This window comes from Papaver somniferum, chromosome 7 (assembly GCF_003573695.1).
Source record: "Papaver somniferum cultivar HN1 chromosome 7, ASM357369v1, whole genome shotgun sequence".
NCBI classification, from domain to species: Eukaryota; Viridiplantae; Streptophyta; class Magnoliopsida; order Ranunculales; family Papaveraceae; genus Papaver; species Papaver somniferum.
Window position 1 is genome coordinate 44181323 of NC_039364.1, and position 22529 is coordinate 44203851.

Genomic DNA, 22529 nt, shown 5'->3' on the forward strand with positions numbered 1-22529 from the left:
AGATAGCAGCAACAGTCTTCATTCCGGATATGACTGGTGAAGAGAGGAAGTTCCCCAGTCGTGCAGGGGCTTTTGATGTAGAGAGGTTTTGTTTGACGACTTTTCATGGAATCACATCAGGTTGCAATGACTTGTTATCTGGATAACATTTATTGAAATATATTGAATTGATATTTCCAATAAAATCAAGTCCTCAGTGCATCCCTCATTCACTTAGCAGAGTTGAAGGAGTTTGTAGCATCCATTGATGAATGATGTTGCATTTGCTTCAGAAGTCTTATCATGGGATAGTGAAGGCTTATCGATTGTAATTCAGCTATACTTTGATCGTGTCGGTGTTGAACCAGTGTGTCACGTCGAGATATTGTGTTGAAGCTAGAGGCGTTATTATTGAAGGAGTACTCTTTGATTGGGAGTACGATTCGAAGGCTTCTTATATGCTTGAGCGTTGAAGTGTCGAATGTCTTAGAGTTGATCGTCTCGGCCCGTGTATCTTCTGTTGATTCGGCATTCCGCTGCTATAACGGGATTCAACACTTGTGCAGACATCAGAGATTTCTGATATTCGTGGAATTCCTACAAGTCTATGGAGAAATTCCCAAAGTGTTCTTTTCCATGCCTCCGTCATCTCTCGACAATGAATGTCTCGGTGAGATGCTCGATTCTAAGCGGTTTCAGATTCAACCACTTGGTGAAATACTAATGCGGTGAGGCTACCATTCATGATGTATTGCAGAGTTGCTATAATTGAGTCCCCATGCTAGGATATCATGTGAGGAAATAAATGACATAGACATGGAAGGAATGAGACTTGCCTGAGTGCGGAACCTCTTGATGAATGTCTATGTATCTTTTGCAGGTTCTTGCTTCAACCTCGTCAAAGCTCGAAATTTCTCCAAGTGCTCTAATGATGGGATGAGAAGTAGCTTCTTGTCGAGTGATGTCAGCGGATCTGAGGGTTTTCAGTGGAACGATGTTGATGACGGTGTCAGCATCGATCAATATTCTTTCGAATTCATTTCCTCTGAGATGGACTGGTAATCAGTCCCCAGTCGTGCATCTCCTTGTTTGTTGATGCATGGTTGAGGTTTGTGCATTTCAGGATTGGTTATCCTTTCTTTGCACTTCTGAAGATCCTGAGAGATTGGAGAAGTATGCTTTTTCTGTGGTGCTTCGGCTTTCCTTCTTCTTCCTTCAGCAACAATGTTCATAGAAGGTTGGAGGTTGTACTGATAGTTGATCAGACGCCTGCTACCTCGAGTCTCTCGCGTCTCCTCAACTTTTGTAGTTTTTGCTCTTTCCAGTAAAGCCGGTGCAGTACTTGCCGATCTCTTCGCCACTTCTTGAAGCTCTGAGAAGGTCTGGAAACGAAGATTTTCCAATAAAGCTTTGTAGACCGGGATCATGCCGTTGATACACAAGTCTACCAGTTGTTGCTCCATGACATTTGGATCATGACAGTCCAGGGACTGGACACTGAATCTTTTCACGTAGTCATCGGGATGTTCATTGCTTCTCATAAGATCAGAGAGAGTAATTTGCTCTGACACAAAGAAGTACTTTATGTAGAAGGCGTCAATCATTTCTCCCCAATTTTTGATAGTTCCTGGTGCGATGTTGCTGTACCAAGTGTATGCCCTGCCTTTCAAGGACTTTGAAAATTCTTTTAGGCGAACAACATGGTTATGTTCATGTTCGCCTAAGGCTTCCATGAACCGAGATACATGTTCTCGAGCATTGCATGTTCCATCATACAGAGTGAAGGTTGGAGAGGTATAACCTTTTGGAAGAGGAATCCTTTGCGTAGCAGCAGGGTATGGAGGCTGGTGACGATGGACATGTGATGTCTTGTCTTTTCCACGGTTCTCCAAGAGACGTTCCAAATCTTCCCGAGTGATGAATTTTGATGACTCCTTTGTTGATGGATCATCTGCAGCTTTGCAGACTTCATCATCTACTGTATGAATCGGAATTACCTCAAGATCAACGTCTGAGGATTTTTCCTTCTATTTTCCTTTTCCTTGGGTCTTCCCAGACATTGTATCATTGAGAGCCTTCAGTTGATTAAATAGCTCCTTCTGTGCTGTAGCCATATCGGTTTGATTCTTTGCAAGAATCTCTTGCACTTTGATGAGATCAGCAATGGTAGGTGGTGGATTTCCTCTGACTTCCTCAGGGTGTCGTCCGAACAAAGGATGACCCTCCGCGTTGACGTGAGGAGGAGTAACATCACCACCATTAGTGTTAGAGGCCAGAATCGTTTCCGGGATATCCTCGCTATCGTTGTTGTTGCTGTTGATAGTGTTAGCGCCGTTTGCGTTGGAACCTGTGACTAACCCAGACCTAAGACCAGCCATCTTGTGGAGTTGTGAGATTGCAACCAAGAGAATGATCTCCCACTATGGTCTCTAATCTGTAGATGGGGAAAAACGATTTTCTGGTTTTTACGGAATTGAGGAGACGACCGTACGGAGGAGACTCCTCGAACCGAGCGAAATGTTCAACCTCACACAGATGCACTGCAAGAATGGAGTGCTTTGAATTCGAGAGATCAATCTGTAGTACTCCTGCCTAAACCAAGACAATGGCCGTTCCAGAGTAAATTCGGTCACAAGAGAGGATGGGTTGATCTGTAGGAGGGAAGCTGAGAAATGTGTGGAATAGATGGTAATCAAAGATTGTGGGTGTGTTGTGTATTCTGAATAAGATAAGTTCTGAATGATTGAAGTTGCTCAGTTGAGAGTAATTGCTCAATTGATGAGGTGTTGATATCGTGTTGTCTGTGAGACGTGAGATCGTTGTATATCCAATCATGATTTCAAAGACTTATTTATATTGATGTAATTGTATACACCATGGTACCATGAAGTATGACAGTTGATGGAATCAAAGAGTTGGGAAATGGAAATCGTGTTTGAAACCAGTTGCTCATCGTGCGGAGACTTGGTCGATTTTCCATCCACTACTTTGTTAACTCCTTTAACTGATTGCACGACTTGCTCACATTCCATCGCGTGTATGAACACACGTTCCGTAGACCGCTAGACCAAAACCCTAGTTAATATCCCCCATGTGACACGATTGACGTCTCGTGGTTAATTAGTCAGTTGTTGACTTCATGATTTTATGGGACGATGAGTCCATGTATTTGCTGAGTTGAACATGATTTTGCAAAATGTTATGAAACTCATGAATTGAACGTGTCTGTTGAGACAGAAGTATAATTCTCACGTTGATAGTTGAGGCGAGCAAGTATTGCTCTGAATTGTTAAATATTGATAGTTGAACCAATGTTCCTTGATTTGAGCAAATATTGCTTATCTGATAAAGTGTTGCTCTTCTGATGAATTATTGGTAGCGTGACCAAAATAAAATATTAATTAGAATACTGGTAGTTGAACCGAGCATAATTAATAAGAATACTGATCATGAGATCATCGTAAAGTTATTAGTGTTCGAATCTGGAATTATGATCCTTGGACTCAGAAACCCAATTTTATCAATTGATGACCAATTGATGGTTTGTTTCAAAATCAACCATGGAATGAAGGAGGGATCGGCTACATGGGATCATGGATCGACCATGTAGCGCCCATATGCTCATGTGACAAATACCAAAGTCTCTTGAAGAGTTGGTGATTTGTTGATGAAAGAATGATTAAATGCTGGTTTAATCATTTATTCGCAAAATGCTCATTAATTCTGAAGAGGTGAGGGACCGCCCAAGGGGTCATGAAACCAGCCCTGGGTAATTACGGTATCGACTGACGATCACTCCATGAAATTCCAAAATTATTTGGAAGAGTTTTGGACCTAATACGTGCAATTGCACAAATTAGGTCAAATCGTGAAAATACGTGGGACCGGTTTCTTACAAGCCAAAGAGCCAACCTTGGTCGGTCAAGGTGACATGCTCACATCGCCAACATGTCTGTGTCTCAGTCCTGAGAATGATGATATTTTCTGGCGTGCATTTGAGCAACCATTCGAGAAAATATGACAAAATCAGGGTTTTGCTGAAACTGAGGAAACTTCATGAGATGAAGGAAAATAATTATAAAATGAAGGAATGTTGAAGGGTGGGATCGCTGAGGCCAAGGAATGGCCGGCCGACCAGTGACCACGGTCCCGTGGTGCTTTTTCTAATTTTATATTATTTTTCATGAATTTATGAAAATATCATGAAATAAAGGAATTTGTTGAAATTAAGGAGTTTCCTTGAAGTGAAAGAGTTTCCATGGGATCAAGGAAGCAAATAATATTAAAAAATAATAAAATAAGGGCGTGTGGGACCGGCTGAGGCACGACCGGCCGGCTGGGCCCGATCCCTGCGTTTTCCCTAATTTTATGTATTTTTATGTATTTTTTCCATGATTTGAAGGAATTTTCATAATATGAGAGAAATACCATGAAATCAAGAAATTTCATGGGATCAAGGAAACCTTAAAGTAATAATAATAAAATAAAGGGACGTGTGGGACAGGCTGGGGCATGGCCGGCCGGCTAGGTCCCGGTCCCACGAGCTTCCCTAATTTTATATTATTTTTCATGGATTTGTGAATATACCATGAGATGAAGGAGTTTTCATGAGATTATGGAAATAATAATAAAATAATGAGGAACCATGAGGTGTGGGGCCGGCCGGGATCTCAATACTCACATTTGATTGCTGGATCAGGAGTTCATATAATTATGGGTTTACGATTTTATCCTTTGTCGAAAATCCACCATCTACAACTACGTAAAGATGAATTCGGCTAAAGCGAAAGCTCACCAACACATATTTCGAGAAATAGATAGGCGAGATAAACTCAGCTCGAAATAGCAAATGTGCATAATGAAAGTCTATATATCAAAACGATTTTTATCTCAAGAGTAAGAGATATAATAGATAGACTTTTGAGTGACACATAAGTTCAAGTCTCCACATACCTTTTAGTCGATAAAGATCCACCAGTTCCTTGAGTAGTCCTTCGTCTTGTATGATGATTTTCATGGAGTTCTTGAGCTCAACTAAAATTTCTATCCTAGTCCGAGACCTTTAGCTATGTAGGCTAGAAATCAAGACTTATAGTTTTGATCACTAACATTGACAAACATGCTTGAGGTAGCAACGCATGCGAGTTCGACCGAGCAATGCTTTAACACTAGAGATATAAACTTGGATGGTACCAAAGACCAATATCCAAGGATCAATCAATTTCCAATCAACAACCAAAGTTTGGATTTCACAATTGATCGATAGATGCACAACCTGTGATATTTCAATTATATAACAAAATATAATATGAAATAGAAATAACACAGACACCAGAAGTTTTGTTAACGAGGAAACCGCAAATGCAGAAAAACCCCGGGACCTAGTCCAGATTGAACACACACTGTATTAAGCCGCTACATACACTAGCCTACTCCAAATTAACTTCGCTCTGGACTATAGTTGAACCCCAATCAATCTCACATTGATCCAAGGTATAGTTATGCTCCTACGCCTCTGATCCCAGCAGGATACTACACACTTGATTCCCTTAGATGATCTCACCCACAACTAAGAGTTGCTACGACCCAAAGTCGAAGACTTTAATAAACAAATCTGTATCACACAGAAAAGTCTATGATGATAGATAAATCTGTCTCCCACAGATAAACCTATGAGTTTTTGTTCCGTCTTTTGATAAATCAAGGTGAACAGGAATTAATTGATAACCCAGACTTATATTCCCGAAGAACAACCTAGTATTATCAGTCACCTCACAATAATTTAAATCGTATGGTAGCGAAACTAGATATTGCGGAATCACAAACGATGAGACGAAGATGTTTGTGATTTCTTTATATCTTGCCCTATCGGAGATATAATCTCAAGTCAATGATTCAATTTAACTTGCAGGATAGAAAATGGCAAGATCAGATCGCTCAACTCTCCCCCATTTGATGTCATTCTCGAAAGAACAACGAGAGCGACCTTACTTTTACGAGAAAAGAAGGATTTCTTTGGACACCAAAAACCATAAAGAAATGATTTTGTATCCAAAAATTCTCAATCAAACTAATCACAAGCGAACCCATGATTAATTTAATCAGAATACACAACCAAATTAATCACAAAGGAATCTATGATTTGTTAAGTTTGAAATGCTCACACAAGAATACTTATGGATTAGCACAGTATATACATAAAATATGGATCAGGGAAGATCAATACTACGGAATATACAAGGATTCATTCTATTTTCCATCACTATTTGCACAATGACATATAATAGACATAATCCTCGTAAAACAAAAGATTTTAACCTATCTTCCATCAATAAATGACATAATAGGCTTAACTTTTGTTTGTCAAAAGTTCATCGATCTTGTATCAATACATGCGTATAGACATATAAACGAGATAACCGTATGGGACAATAATAGTTCACGGACACAAACACACATATCCCACAACATATTGCAATATACAAAACCATAAAGATTAATACTGCAAAAAACATCTTCCAAACCAACTTTAGAATTTAAACAAATAAATCTAAAAACATGAAGATGAAACCGTTGGACATAACTATGTGTACTCACAATAATGGCTATTCCAAACCCTAGTTATCCTTCTTAAACAAAAACAAGAATAAAATTCTCTTAAGAAGTTTTACTAAACATTAAGATCTTTGAAAAATTTCTTGTCGTCCCCGAACTCCTTGTCGTCAACAGCCATTGGAACATATGGTTCATGGAGGAAAGAGTCAATACCAATAAACCTTCTTGGATGATGATGTCGAACCAGGGCCTTCTGCCAATGATCTTAGAACACAAGCCTTTATTTGATGAATCTCTTTTCTTGTCAGCTTCAACTCTTCAAGAACATCAGAAAACTTCTGAGAGTTTGAAGGAACAACTTCTATCTTCCTCACATTTCTTCTTTTTCTTTTTAAAGTTGGAGGCAATTGATTTTTCTCTTTTTCCTTAGTGATTGATGGCTTAACAATCATATTGATATCTTTCCCATCAGAAGACATGGTGCTCGGAGTTTCCATGTAGGCACAGTTTTGTGAGAGGAATTCGCAATCAACAACTCAACAAGCAGTCTTAAGATATAAATAGTATCAGAGAAGGAAAAAGGAATGTAGGGTTTCTAAACCTATAAAAGGTTTGTGTACGCACAGCTCACAACCCTATAAAGAGTGGAATTATCGCAAATAACCCTCTTCTTTTGGCAAACAGGTCCTTTTCAATATCAACAATGATATGAAGGAATTCCAAAAACCAAACAACACAAATATAGAAAACAAAATATATTTTTTTTAAGCCTGAGGTGTGCAAGATCTTGTGTCTTTTGAACAGGCACATGAGACAAGATGCACAAAGACAACACAATCAAGTTGTGCTGTGGTGAACGACAATATGTCCACCATGACCCTTTTGGATGGAATTCATGGAACCTTGCCTTTTCGTATGTTTAGACCATGTTTTCTTTTCTAATGGCCTATATATATCTTTGGAAACTAATCTCTTCGAGGAAGATAAGATCTTACATACCTCAGTTGTTTTCTCCGCGAGTTTAAGCTTGGTGGCTAGACGACCTTCTCTTCGTTGAAGCTTGTTGACATATCTCATCTTGTGTTTGTATTTGAAACACTTTGAAAACTCATGTCCCTTGAGTGAACAATAGGAGCATGTCAACATAAACGATGATTCAGGCGCCTTTTTGAAACACAAGATGCTAGGCACAAGGTAGATCCTGAAACATTAAACAAGGGGTTTCCAAAAGAAGGGTCAATTGATTCTTCCATCTTGATTGGGATCTCTTCTAAAAGATTATCAAGATTGATGTATGTATTGCTACAATTATCCAAATCAATATTTTCCTATAGAATAACAACACTTGATTTTTTGTCTTAATCAGAATCATAATTGTCAGAGATCTCATCAAGTGTCGCAGCAAGACCTTTATTCCCAGTGTATTTTCTACGATTTGGGCACTCGTTTGCAAAATGACCAAATCCCTTACACTTAAAGCACTGAGGCATATCCTCGTCATCAGTTTCATCTGTGTCCCTGTTTTTAGGAGGAATATGATTATGAGGTTTGATTGATGCTTTAGGATTATCTCTGGAGAACCGTTTACTTCTCTTCAACAGAAGATCTCTAAACTGTCTTGTGATCATCGAGACCGATTTGTCAAGATCTTCATCTGATGAATCAGTCTCAGAGTGATCGTCTTCAGAGATATACACATTTTTACTTTTATCAAGTAATTTTGTGTCTTTTAGTGCTTTGAACGCAACATCCTTAGATTTGGATGAATGTTCGTGATCAAAGATCTTAAGCTTCCCAACCAGCGTATTTCTGGAGAGTTATCAAGGTTATTTCCCTCAACGATGGCATGCTTCTTAGAGTTGTATCTAGATGGAAGCGATATGAGAATTTTCATCACAATGTCCTTTTCAGGAATAGTCTTACCCAATGCAAAGGATGCATAAACAATTTCAGACACTTTGTGATTAAACTCATCAAATGAATCTTCATCTGCCATACGAAGGTTTTCCCAATCGGAAATAAGGTTTTGAAGCTTCCTTTTCACTGGTATTACCTTCGAATACGGTTTCTAAAATATCCCACGCATCTTTAGACCTAGTGCAATTTGACACATGGTGCTGAAGATTTTGGGTAATGGCATGCATGATGGCATTCAAACCGTCGGAGTTTTTCTTTGGAGCAAGTATCTCAGCAGCATCGTATTCGCCAATATTCTTTGGAACAGTAGTGTTACATATTGCCACAACGGGAGCATCATAGCCATTAACAACATATACCCATGATTGAAAATCACGTGCTTGAAGAAAAGCTCGCATATCAATTTTTCACCATAAGTAATTAGAGCCATCGAAGACTGGTGGTACGTTAATAGAGATATCACCTCTGTCCATAGAGTCATATCGCTACAAACACAGACTTGTAAGGTCTTTAATGTGTTTACCTTCTCTTATACCAATTGAAAATGCGGGAGTATAACAACCTCACCCAATATTTCGATTAACAATCTGTATGGACTAACTCTAATATACTTTTAAGAGAATCAACTAGACAGTCAGACTCAATCTTAATAAAAAGTATATCAAGGAGTTAATATCTCAATCTCTCGATTTAATCTTTACTCAAGCAAATGGAAATCTGCGAGTCTTTATCAAATACTAGAGATATAAACTTGGATGGTACCAAAGACCAATATCCAAGGATCAATCAATTTACAATCAACAACCAAAGGTTGGATTTCACAATTGATCGATACACCTCACAACCTGTGATATTTCAATTATATAACAAAATATAATGGGGAATAGAAATAACACAGATACCAGAAATTTTGTTAACGAGGAAGCCGCAAATGCAGAAAAACCCTGGAACCTAGTCCAGATTGAACACCACACTGTATTAAGCCGATACAGACACTAGCCTACTACAAACTAACTTCAGTCTGGACTGTAGTTGATCCTAATCAATCTCACACTGATTCAAGGTACAGTTGCGCTCCTTACGTCTCTGATCCCAGAAGGATACTACGCACTTGATTCCCTTGAATCAGTGTGATATTAATTAGGGTTCAACTACATTCCAGACCGAAGTTAGTTTGTAGTAGGCTAGTGTCTGTAGCGGCTTAATGCAGTGTGGTGTTCAATCTGGACTAGGTCCCGGGGTTTTTCTGCATTTGCGATTTCCTCGTTAACAAAATTTCTGGTGTCTGTGTTATTTCTATTCCGCATTATATTTTGTTATATAATTGAAATATCACAGGTTGTGCGTCAGGATCAATCAATTAGAATATCCAACCTTTGGTTGTTGATTTAAATTGATTGACACTTGGATATTGGTCTTTGGTACCATCCAAGTTATCTCTCTAGTTTTGATAAAGACTCGCAGATTTCTATTTGCTTGAGTATAGATCAAATCGAGAGATCGAGATATTAATTCTTTGATATACTTTTATCTAGATTGTGTCTGACTGTCTAGTTGATTCTCTAGAAAGTATATTGGAGTTAGTCCATACAGATTGCTAATCGAAATATTTGGTGAGGTTGTTAGACCCCCGCTTTTTCAATTGGTATCAGAGCAGGCAAACACGTTTAAAGGCCTTAACAGTCTGTGTTTGTAGCAATCTGATCTGTGGACAAAGTAGTATCTCCCATCTACGCATAGTCTATGTCTTCCCATACTTTTGACTATGTCAAGTGTCTTGGTTTTTCCTCAAAGGATAATTCTTTAGCTGATTCTTCCGAATCCAGAGAAAGAAACAAGACAATTGACAAGGTGTCAGAGGAAGAAAGGAATATCACCAAAACTAAAGAAAATCCAACTAAGACAATTGATTTTCATAATCATTCTCAACTCTTGGATGAATTTGAGAAGTCTCTTAGTCGAGAACGTGAAATCTATAAGATTATTGAGTCCTTTTCTAACAATATTAAAAAACTCACTCAGGAGAATATGCTACAACAAGAAAATATTAGTATCCTTGAGAATATTGTTAGAGAGGGAACAATTAGAGAAAAGCGTTTGATTGAGACACACTTCTCTGATTTGAACAATCTTCATGTTGAAACAAAGAATATTGTTGCATCTCTTCACCTAGCCCAAAAACAGTCTGTCTCCTTAACTAAGGAAAACATTGTAATGAGAAATTCTTCTGTGTTACATGCTGAGTTACCTGACATGAAGAAAAACTCACCAAAGGAAGTCCCTGCAAAATATAAATGGAAAACTTCCAAACGGGACATGGGTTTGAATCAGATATCCTTCAACGATTCTCTTCCATGAAATTGTTCCTTCTGTGGGAAAAGGAATCATAGTGTTAAACATTGTTTTGCTAGGAAGAAACAAATCTCTGAGCTTTAAAATCTTCTTATATTTACCGTCAACCGAGTTAATCATCTGACGGCATCAACAATGGATCTCACTCCCACAGAAAACCAGAATTCTCATAAAAAGATTTTTAAAGATCACTCTTTTCAAAATCTTTACCGGAATCGTGTTTTTACTCATGGTGCAAACTACATCATAAAAACACAGCTTCCCAATGTCTATGAGAATAAAACTGGTAGATCTAAGTCTAGAAGGTGGAGACCTATCTCAGTTAATCCTCTAGAATCAATTTCTTGAGGTCCTAGACTTAGTCATCAAAAGTTTCCATTTAATGGATTCTCTCAAAGGACTGTAAGAAACCTCTATGGAGTTAAAAATAGTTAAATAGAGAAAAGGAATACAAAAAACAGACTGACTGATGATATCCCTATATCTCTAAACACCCATGGTGAGATTATGTCTCATCCTGTTACCTAACTATGGGTATTCGCATCCTTGTGTCTAACTTGAGAGTCACACGGATGTCTGTCTATGAGATGCTCAAGTCTTAAGGACGATTATCATCCATTCTGTTGATGTCTGTTTTACAAGTTGAGTCATTCTGCTACTTTCTCTGTATCTAATGTATCTCTTTTGCTCTATCTAACTTTTCAGATATTGAGCCTTGTTTAAAAGAGGCATTTTGAGAAATAGTTTGTATTTCCTTTTGGGTCCTTCTTGTTTCTGATATATTCTCCAGGTCCACGAATGTCCAAGTCTTCTCTAAGGAAATCTAGGGTTTCTATCAAGAGTGTCTCCCTTGATTGGCAACATATATATACCTTGTATGTGTTTACCCTGTTCCCAGAAAAAGATGTCTATGGGAACCTCTGTTAAACCTCAAAAAGAATTAAACATTGAGATGGAAGAAGACTTCAAAGGATGTGATTCAGCTCAAGATCTGATTCTGAAAATGATGCTTGAAAGAAAAGAGTATAACTCTTGGATAGGAGAATCTGTCAAGGATTTAATCTTCGTTCAGACTGAGGTTAAGAACGAGCTTGCTAACCTTCAATTGCAGATAAACCAACTCATTGATGGACAAGCAAAAATCCTTGAAAATAAAAACATCTTGATCAGGAACCAGAAGAAGGTCATCCTTGATTGAGTCAAAGCCAGGCTTCTTGCTCGCATCGTTGACCGAAAAACTAATGTTCTATCTCATGAACACGGCGTCTCTACGGTCAAGAAAATCAAGGATATCAGTGACTCCTATTTTGATGGACCTTTTCAAAGGTATGAAATAATCAAAGAAAACTGAGTTATTTATCTAGTAAAACTTCTTAAAAGAATTTTATTCTTGTTTTTGTTTAAGAAGGATAACTAGAATTTGGAACGGCCATTATTGTGACTACACATAGCTATGTCCAACGTTTCAATCTTCTTGTTTTTTTTTTTGTTTTTTAGATTTATTTATTTAAATTCTAAAGTTGGTTTGGAAGATGATTTTTGCAGTATTAATTGATTTTATATATTGCAATGTGTTATAGGATAAGTGTGTTTGCGTCCGTGAACTATTATTGTCCCATACGATGTCAAAAGTTATCTCTTTTATATGTCGATATGCAAGTATTGATACAAGATCGATGAACTTTTGACAAACAAAAGTTAAGCCTATTATGTCAATTTTTGAAGGAAGATAGGTTAAAATCTTTTGTTAACAAAGATTATGTCTATTATATGTCGTTATGCAAATAGTGATGAAAGTAGAATGAATCTTTGTATATGTCGCAGTATTGATATTTCCCTGATCCATATTTTATGTGTATACTGCAATGTTCCATAAGGTTTTCTTGTTTTGAGCATAAAACGATTGAGTTAATCATTCCTTTATGGTTAACATGGTCGTAGCTCCGTCTCTTATGTCGAGCATGTTCAATTAAATTGATCACTTTTGTTTTTAATTTGATTGAGTATTCCGATTAAATTAATCATGGGCTTACTTGTGGTTAGTTTAATTGAGAATTTTGGATATAGAAAATCATTTCATTATGGTTTTTGGTGTTCAATAAGATCCTTCTTTTCTTGTAAAAGTAAGGTCGCTCTTGTTCTTTTTTCGGGAATGACATCAAATGGGGGAGAGTTCTTTTGAAATTGTGCTTAATTTTCATATCTTTGTGGGGAGTGCGGTTGTGGAATTATTTAGGGGTTATCTTGTATCTTTATAAACTCCTTGATGAATGCATTTAGCTTCGGCTTTATGATTGCATCTAAATAAGTTGATATGTACTTTTCTTTGATCTTGAAGCGTCTTCGTGGAAATTTCATTAGGATCCCGTTTTCGTACCTTTGCCAATTTTATTGACAAAAAGGGGGAGAATTAATATGTAGTTCACACTACAAATACATATGATTTACGTGTTTTACGGGTCATTATGTAAGGGGAGTGGTTTTCATGTTGAGACGAAAGTATTGACTAGGGGGGAGTGATACATATCACCATAGTATTGTTGTCGAAGTTGTGATATAAGAACTTTGATGCTGCATAATAATACTATGACACTGTATAACAATGATCGAGGGCTTTTGTTTTCTCATTGTTATGGCTACGGAACTTCAAAAACTATGATGCTGAATTGAACATCTAGGGAATCATGGGAGTACTTGGATAAGACGAAGTTTTCAAGTAATGTTGAAGCACCAATGAGATCAATCATGTGGACGAGAAGCTACAAAGTTTTCTTTATTTTGTAATCCATATGTATTGATAGTTTTGTCACTAAAATTGACAAAGGGGGAGATTGTTAGAGCATTGCTCGGTCGAACTCGCATGCGTTGCTATCTCAAGCATGTTTGTCAATGTTAGTGATCAAAACTATATGTCTTAATTTATAGTTTAGTTACGACTAAGTGTCGGTCTAGGATAGTGAGGAATAGTTGAGCTCCAGACTCCATGGCGATTATCTTATAAAGACGAAGAATTACTCAAGGAACCAGTCGAACTTTATCCGACCAAAAGGTATGTGGAGACTTGAACTCATCTGTCACTTAAAAGTATATATACTCTATCTCCTACTCTTGAGACAAAAATCGTATAAGTATGATAGTTTTCATATATACATATCTGTTATTTCGAGCCGAATTTACTCGCCTATATTTTTCTCGAAATATGTATCGGTAAGCTTTTGCTTTAACCAATTTCATCTTTACCCGTGACGAAAGTCATGATGACGTTTCAATCTTGAAAATAGCTTTGGTGACGATAGTCGATTCTTTTTGTCTAATGACTATTATAACATTATAGAAGAATGTTTCAATGATTGAAATGTGGAGTTGAGATTACGTAACCAACTATCGATATAAGTATATATAGTGTGTTCGCACATTACTGTATAAATCCATGTGACGGAAACCAAGTGTGTGCATATGTGTGCATGCGATATTGGTGAAGGAGACAGGTTAGGTACGCGTACTGGCGGAAGTTTTCATACCGAAAATTTCTGTTGTAGTTTGTGAAGTTTGCAAACTGAAAACTATTCACCTTAGGTATGCGTACCCGTACGCGTACCCATAGATGTTTTCAAACCGAAAAGTTCTGCTGAGTTTCCAAACTCAAGTCCGGTAGCTATGGTACACGTACCCGTACGCGTACCTGATAAGTGCCAAATATTGTATATATCTATCCCTTTTTGTTGGCATTTAACTCATCTTTTATGCATTAATTCTACATTTTATCCCATATTCTGTATTTTCATTGTTTTCGAGAATAAATATTTTTATTAATTAATTTTGCATTTTTAGGTAATAAATAAAGTCTGGATGACTTGCGGAGCAAAAAGAGCAGAAAAGTAGTGAAAAGCCGGGAGAAATCACGCAAGGAAGCCGCGAAGAATGGTGCGCACAACCTCATTTTCTACACACAAAAACGCCTCCGTTCTCAGCCATCAGATCAGTTCTCAGAAGCATCCGATGGTCGCTCCTTCATAGAGCATCAAAATCTGAAGTCTCTGCCAAGCACCACAGCGCTGAACTTCCAAGCCTTCAGATTAGATGGTAGTTGAATCCAACGGTTGCTCCCTTGCTGTGCATCGAAGTTTGATATCTCCGCCTTACACTACAGTACCTAACTCCATCAAGTACCGTTCGTTTCGTTGTATCCCTTCATCCGACGGTCGCTCCTCGCTTGCCTCCGCATCACCGTCCGATCCACCTACCATCTTCCCATCCATAGCTCCTTGTCGCAGATCATCAAAAATCGCTGAACCCGCCTCACACCCGAGCAACCTAACCCTATACCCATCGCCAAACACTCCCTCCTTCTTTCCATCGACTTCTTCCTTCCTTCTCCTCTGCAACTGCTCCACCACCAACTCCACAACTGCTCCACCGTACCACCTGCTCCACCATCTCTACCACCTCACCTCTGCAGCGCCATCACTTCTTCACCATCATCACCCGACACCACACCATCCCCCTAGCCGAGTTGCTTTAACTCCTCTCACCAACTGACCTAGGTGAGGGTTGATAAAACATCTCGAATTAGGGAGAAATTGACGCAATTGGAGGCAGAGAAGGACCGAGAGAGAAGAAAAGAGGCATGGGTCACCACCAATTCAGCGGATTTGGTGAGCAATTTCGGAATTTAAATACCTAATTTTAATTTTAGGGTTTGGAAATTATTGGGGCTTTTGTAGTATAAATATCTCATGGTGTAGAACGTGTGAAGGGTGTTCTTGGGCTAGCCGAGATTCCCCCAAAATTGGGTTAGTTTAGGTTTAATTTTAATTTCAACTTCAACTGTTTAATTTTAGGGTTTTTATAATTTAATGTTCTTATTTTTAATTCTGTTTTGATACTAATGTTTAATTTTTGTATGATAATTTCCTGTTTTGATGTTTAATTTCAATGTGTGTTCTGTTTCATGTTTTGTTAATGATTTAATCTTTCACTGTTTTAGTCCCTGTTAGTGTTAGTTTATCATGTTAGGTTAATGTTGTTCACTGTTAATGCTTAATGTTCCTGTTGATGTTTGTGTAATGTTAATGTTTAGTTCACTGCTGTTAGTTTAATGGAATGCTAGGCTAGAAACCTTTGAAGCACTGAATTGATTGAGTAATGGAAGAAATCAGTGCTCATAGCAAGCTGATTATCTTGCCATTCCATTTTTGTATGCTTAGGTTGCACTGATTTGATTGAGCATTGGGAGAAACTAGTGCTCACTAGTGACAATGATCAAGCTAGTTCTCTTCCCACTCTAGATGAATGCCTTAGTTTTGCTCCATTTCAGTTTCACTATCATCCCTGCCCTTGGCTTAGGCTTGGTTCTTTTTGCATTGTTCTCTGCTTGTTTAGTCATTGTCTTGTAAATTTTCTCCATTGTCTTTCCTGTTAACTGCCTTTGTTCTTCATTGCCTTGTGTTGCCCTGTGTTGCTTTTGTTTGCTATTTTCTCCTGCTGTGCATTTTCTTCCTTGCTTGTGCTACTGCTGCTGTTGCTTCCCTTGCTGTTGCTGCTGTTGCTGCAGCTGCTGTTGCTGCAGCTGCCTTTTCTTTCCCCTGCTGCTGCTGGTGCCTTCTCTGTGTTGCTTCTGATGTTGTTGCTGCCAAGCCTGCTGCCAAGCAAAAGCCCATCAATCCACTGAACTTAACCAAGGCCCAGTTCACAGTTACCAAGCCCAGGTTTGAACCAAAAGTTGAAGCCCAGTTCATTAAGGCTCAAAGCCCAATTCAATCAACTGTGGGCTTAACCCAAAAGCCTAACTCAAAAGACTAAGGCCAGTTCATTCTTAGGAATAAGGCCAAAGCCAACTTCAATCACAAGCCCATTTACACTTCAAAGACCAACTGAGCCCAAGCTCAGTTCATTTCATTGTTAAAAACAAACCCATTAAGCCCAACAGTTCCAAAGGGTATTCAAAGCCCATTAGCAAATTTAGAACCCAAAATAGCTAGAAACTACAAAACACTCCCAATCTCTGTGGATCGACCCGTACTTGCACGAGCTACAACCGACGACCGTGCACTTGCGGTATTACTGTAGGCCCCCGTTTTTATTGCGCTTAATTTTATACATATCTCCGGGCCCACCAAGTTTTTGGCCGGGGATAATTTTTATACACCTTTTCAAAGCCTACCAAGTTTTTGGCGCCGCTGCCGGGGAACATTTTGCATTTAAATATAATATCTTTGAGGCCTACCAAGTTTTTGGCGCCGTTGCCGGGGATTGGTGCTGTGTTTTTCTTGTAGTTTTATTAGCTATTTTTGCATTTCACTGCATAGCATTTGCATCTGCATCTGCTTCACTTCATTTGCTGTTGGACCTGCTGTTCTGAACCTGTTTTTCCTCTGCTGGGACGCCACCAAGGAAAAGAACCAAAGCCCAACTGGGTTTTTGCAACAATATCAGAGCAGCTGGGCTGTGCTTAAAAGGTAACCCATTTAAGAGAACCCGAATTGTGGGCTTCCAATTTTTTAATTGTGGGCATGTAATATTAAAGCCAATTTTTGGGCTTCTCTTATTTTCTGTTGGGTTTGTAATAATTTATTTGTGGGCTTGTTTGTTTAATTTGTGGGCTTGTGTATTTAATTTCTGTGAGCTTGTTTAATTTGGACTTGTATTTTGTATTCTGGGTTTTTAAACCCAGCTGAGCTTGTAACCGACCACGCTAGTTGAACTCGTTAGTGGGCCGAGTACCCAAATTCTAGGCCGAGATTTTGGACTCAGTTCCACCAAAAGTTTTCAAACAAGCGGAGCCAAAGCAAACACAAAAGGCTTGCACAGTGGGCTTGCTCCCATTCAAAAACCAAATTTTATTTTCTTTTTCAAAAAAAAAAAAAAAAAAAACCAAATTTTATTTTCTTCATTTTTTTATTTCTTTCTTAAAAAAAAAAAAAAAAACCAAATTTTCTTGTAGATAATGTGTTAGTAAATTTCCTTTTGTATATATTTTCTATCCAATATGATCTCGGCTGAAATATGTTGGATTTTTGCCTTGAATAACGGAGTTTTAATTCTGCTTTCGCCGAAATCGGGTATTCTCTCTCCTTTTACTCTACTCAGCATGTCCCTTTCCATATGTTGCATTTTAATTCTTTCCATATTTTGAAACATTGAGGACAATGTTTAGTTTAGGTTTGGGGGTATAGAGTAGATACCACGATAATTGCCATAATTGAAAACGAACTCCTTCTTCTTTTTGAAAAAATTGAAAAATTCCAAAAAAATTGAAAAATCAAAATTCAAAAAAATTAAAAAATGAAAAAATCATAAAAATGGAGCTCATTTACCTTGAAATGTTGACTCTTGTGCAAATATGTATTTTTATTAGGAGTCTTAGTCTAGATATTTAGGCACCCTGATTCTAGCACAATTCACATAGTGATAAGAAATTTGCACGCGCACGATCTACCAATACATGTATGGCCTCGATCTTCAAGGTGTTTGATAGGAAGTTACGATTGCCAATCACTTTAGAATACTGAACGAAACTTGACTAGCTTGTTCTTTGGTTGGTTGGGATAGAAGGTGGAGGTTACATTAAGAAAGACAACCATCGAATTTAACTGGGTGCATCAAAAAGGGCTACCTCTTGCAAAGTGTCATGTAATTTTTGTTTCCTTTTGTTATGTATCAAAAGTGTTTCCTTATGCAAAAAAAAAAAAAAAAGAAAAAAAAAATATCAAAAAATACAAAAATCAATCAAGTATTTATCAATTCCATCATCTCTTGTTCCAAAAAAAAAGAGATAGTCAATGTAAATAAGAGTCATGTAAATAGTCATTTTTTGTTTTTGTAATAAGCAAGGAGGGTGTATGCCATTGATGTACAACGCGAGTAATTGTGAAATACCTCCAACTCATTCACAATTCTCGTAAAGTCCGGACAGCTAGCTAGATTTCGACCTCGGTTCTTAGCCTGAGAAACTATCTCTTGGTGATTAGTAGTCATAACTTCAGATCTTTCTTTACACATGTGTAGATACACTTTACACTCTTATCACATGTCTTTTTTTGTTATCAGTGCTAGGATTGTGCCTTCGATAGCTAGATTGACATCTCCATTTTGCTGTGAGCTTAAACTGTTTTGCACATGTCACATTTGATGGAATCTGAGCTTATATTTTGACCTAGAACTTTGTAGGTACGTTCTAAGCAAACCTTCACGAGACTTCAACTCGTCCACTAGGGACACTTAGTGGTTTAAAAGGCTTAGTGCATACGCTAAATGCATTCGAGAGACCAGCGACAGTGGTATAGTTAGGATTTCCTTAGTTCTGTTTTACTTGAGGACAAGTAAAATTCAGGTTTGGGGGTATTTGATAAGTGCCAAATATTGTATATATCTATCCCTTTTTGTTGGCATTTAACTCATCTTTTATGCATTAATTCTACATTTTATCCCATATTCTGTATTTTCATTGTTTTCGAGAATAAATATTTTTATTAATTAATTTTGCATTTTTAGGTAATAAATAAAGTCTGGATGACTTGCGGAGCAAAAAGAGCAGAAAAGTAGTGAAAAGCCGGGAGAAATCACGCAAGGAAGCCGCGAAGAATGGTGCGCACAACCTCATTTTCTACACACAAAAACGCCTCCGTTCTCAGCCATCAGATCAGTTCTCAGAAGCATCCGATGGTCGCTCCTTCATAGAGCATCAAAATCTGAAGTCTCTGCCAAGCACCACAGCGCTGAAATTCCAAGCCTTCAGATTAGATGGTAGTTGAATCCAACGTTTGCTCCCTTGCTGTGCATCGAAGTTTGATATCTCCGCCTTACACTACAGTACCTAACTCCATCAAGTACCGTTCGTTTCGTTGTATCCCTTCATCCGACGGTCGCTCCTCGCTTGCCTCCGCATCACCGTCCGATCCACCTACCATCTTCCCATCCATAGCTCCTTGTCGCAGATCATCAAAAATCGCTGAACCCGCCTCACACCCGAGCAACCTAACCCTATACCCATCGCCAAACACTCCCCTCCTTCTTTCCATCGACTTCTTCCTTCCTTCTCCTCTGCAACTGCTCCACCACCAACTCCACAACTGCTCCACCGTACCACCTGCTCCACCATCTCTACCACCTCACCTCTGCAGCGCCATCACTTCTTCACCATCATCACCCGACACCACACCATCCCCCTAGCCGAGTTGCTTTAACTCCTCTCACCAACTGACCTAGGTGAGGGTTGATAAAACATCTCGAATTAGGGAGAAATTGACGCAATTGGAGGCAGAGAAGGACCGAGAGAGAAGAAAAGAGGCATGGGTCACCACCAATTCAGCGGATTTGGTGAGCAATTTCGGAATTTAAATACCTAATTTTAATTTTAGGGTTTGGAAATTATTGGGGCTTTTGTAGTATAAATAGCTCATGGTGTAGAACGTGTGAAGGGTGTTCTTGGGCTAGCCGAGATTCCCCCAAAATTGGGTTAGTTTAGGTTTAATTTTAATTTCAACTTCAACTGTTTAATTTTAGGGTTTTCATAATTTAATGTTCTTATTTTTAATTCTGTTTTGATACTAATGTTTAATTTTTGTATGATAATTTCCTGTTTTGATGTTTAATTTCAATGTGTGTGCTGTTTCATGTTTTGTTAATGATTTAATCTTTCACTGTTTTAGTCCCTGTTAGTGTTAGTTTATCATGTTAGGTTAATGTTGTTCACTGTTAATGCTTAATGTTCCTGTTGATGTTTGTGTAATGTTAATGTTTAGTTCACTGCTGTTAGTTTAATGGAATGCTAGGCTAGAAACCTTTGAAGCACTGAATTGATTGAGTAATGGAAGAAATCAGTGCTCATAGCAAGCTGATTATCTTGCCATTCCATTTTTGTATGCTTAGGTTGCACTGATTTGATTGAGCATTGGGAGAAACTAGTGCTCACTAGTGACAATGAGCAAGCTAGTTCTCTTCCCACTCTAGATGAATGCCTTAGTTTTGCTCCATTTCAGTTTCACTATCATCCCTGCCCTTGGCTTAGGCCTTGGTTCTTTTTGCATTGTTCTCTGCTTGTTTAGTCATTGTCTTGTAAATTTTCTCCATTGTCTTTCCTGTTAACTGCCTTTGTTCTTCATTGCCTTGTGTTGCCCTGTGTTGCTTTTGTTTGCTATTTTCTCCTGCTGTGCATTTTCTTCCTTGCTTGTGCTACTGCTACTGTTGCTTCCCTTGCTGTTGCTGCTGTTGCTGCAGCTGCTGTTGCTGCAGCTGCCTTTTCTTTCCCCTGCTGCTGCTGGTGCCTTCTCTGTGTTGCTTCTGCTGTTGTTGCTGCCAAGCCTGCTGCCAAGCAAAAGCCCATCAGTCCACTGAACTTAACCAAGGCCCAGTTCACAGTTACCAAGCCCAGGTTTGAACCAAAAGTTGAAGCCCAGTCCATTAAGGCTCAAAGCCCAATTCAATCAACTGTGGGCTTAACCCAAAAGCCTAACTCAAAAGACTAAGGCCAGTTCATTCTTAGGAATAAGGCCAAAGCCAACTTCAATCACAAGCCCATTTACACTTCAAAGACCAACTGAGCCCAAGCTCAGTTCATTTCATTGTTAAAAACAAACCCATTAAGCCCAACAGTTCCAAAGGGTATTCAAAGCCCATTAGCAAATTTAGAACCCAAAATAGCTAGAAACTACAAAACACTCCCAATCTCTGTGGATCGACCCGTACTTGCACGAGCTACAACCGACGACCGTGCACTTGCGGTATTACTGTAGGCCCGCGTTTTCATTGCGCTTAATTTTACACATCTCCGGGCCCACCAGTACCTAAGATGGTTATATTTCTCAAATCGGTAATTTCATAAACTTAAACAATAAATAAATAAGGAATGCAATCTTTGCAAACCGTGGCTATATTGTTCATGAATTGATTCAAGTGAATCAAACCGATTTTGTTTCAATTGTGTCTATGTATAAAGATCTAAGCAATTGAACAACTCTTGAACTAGTTCTTATGAGTCATTTGAACTAGTTATGAGAAAGATGAATACGGTTAATATGAAAGTGCTCATATGGCTTACCATTGGTTAACTATTTGTGAACCAACCCAATGTACACGTTTAGGTACGGTTACTCAAACCTAAATGAATACATTTTCATTTGTGTGTGAGACAAGCTAAGTTTCGATCTAACGGTTGAAAGATATTAGCTTGGATAAGTGAGGCTTTTCATCTAACGGTGAATATTGAATGCTTTGTTACCAAGGTAACTTAGATTGCAAACCCTAATTTGAAAACTATATAAAGGAGACGTCTAGCAACTGGAAAAACTAATCCCCACACCTTCTGTGTGATACTAGTTGGTTTGCTAGAGTCGATTCTCCTTTAACCGTAGGTTTCTTCTCGAGACCCTGTCGGTTAACGACTTAACGACTTCATTGGGATTGTGAAGCCAGACGAAACTACTTCTCTCGTAGTTGAGCGATCTGATCTTGCCATTTTCTATCGTACGAGTTCAATTAAATAATTGACTTGAGATTATATTTCCGATAGGGCAAGATAAAAAGAAATCACAAACATCTTCGTCTCATCATTTGTGATTCCACAATATCTAGTTTCGCTACCATAAGATTTGGATTATTGTGAGGTGATTGATAATAATATGCTGTTCTTCGGGAATATAAGTCTGGTTTATCAATTGGTTCCTGTTCACCTTGATTTCTTCTGTGCATAAGTTACACCTAGAGGGAGACTGCATCAACGTAGTTAA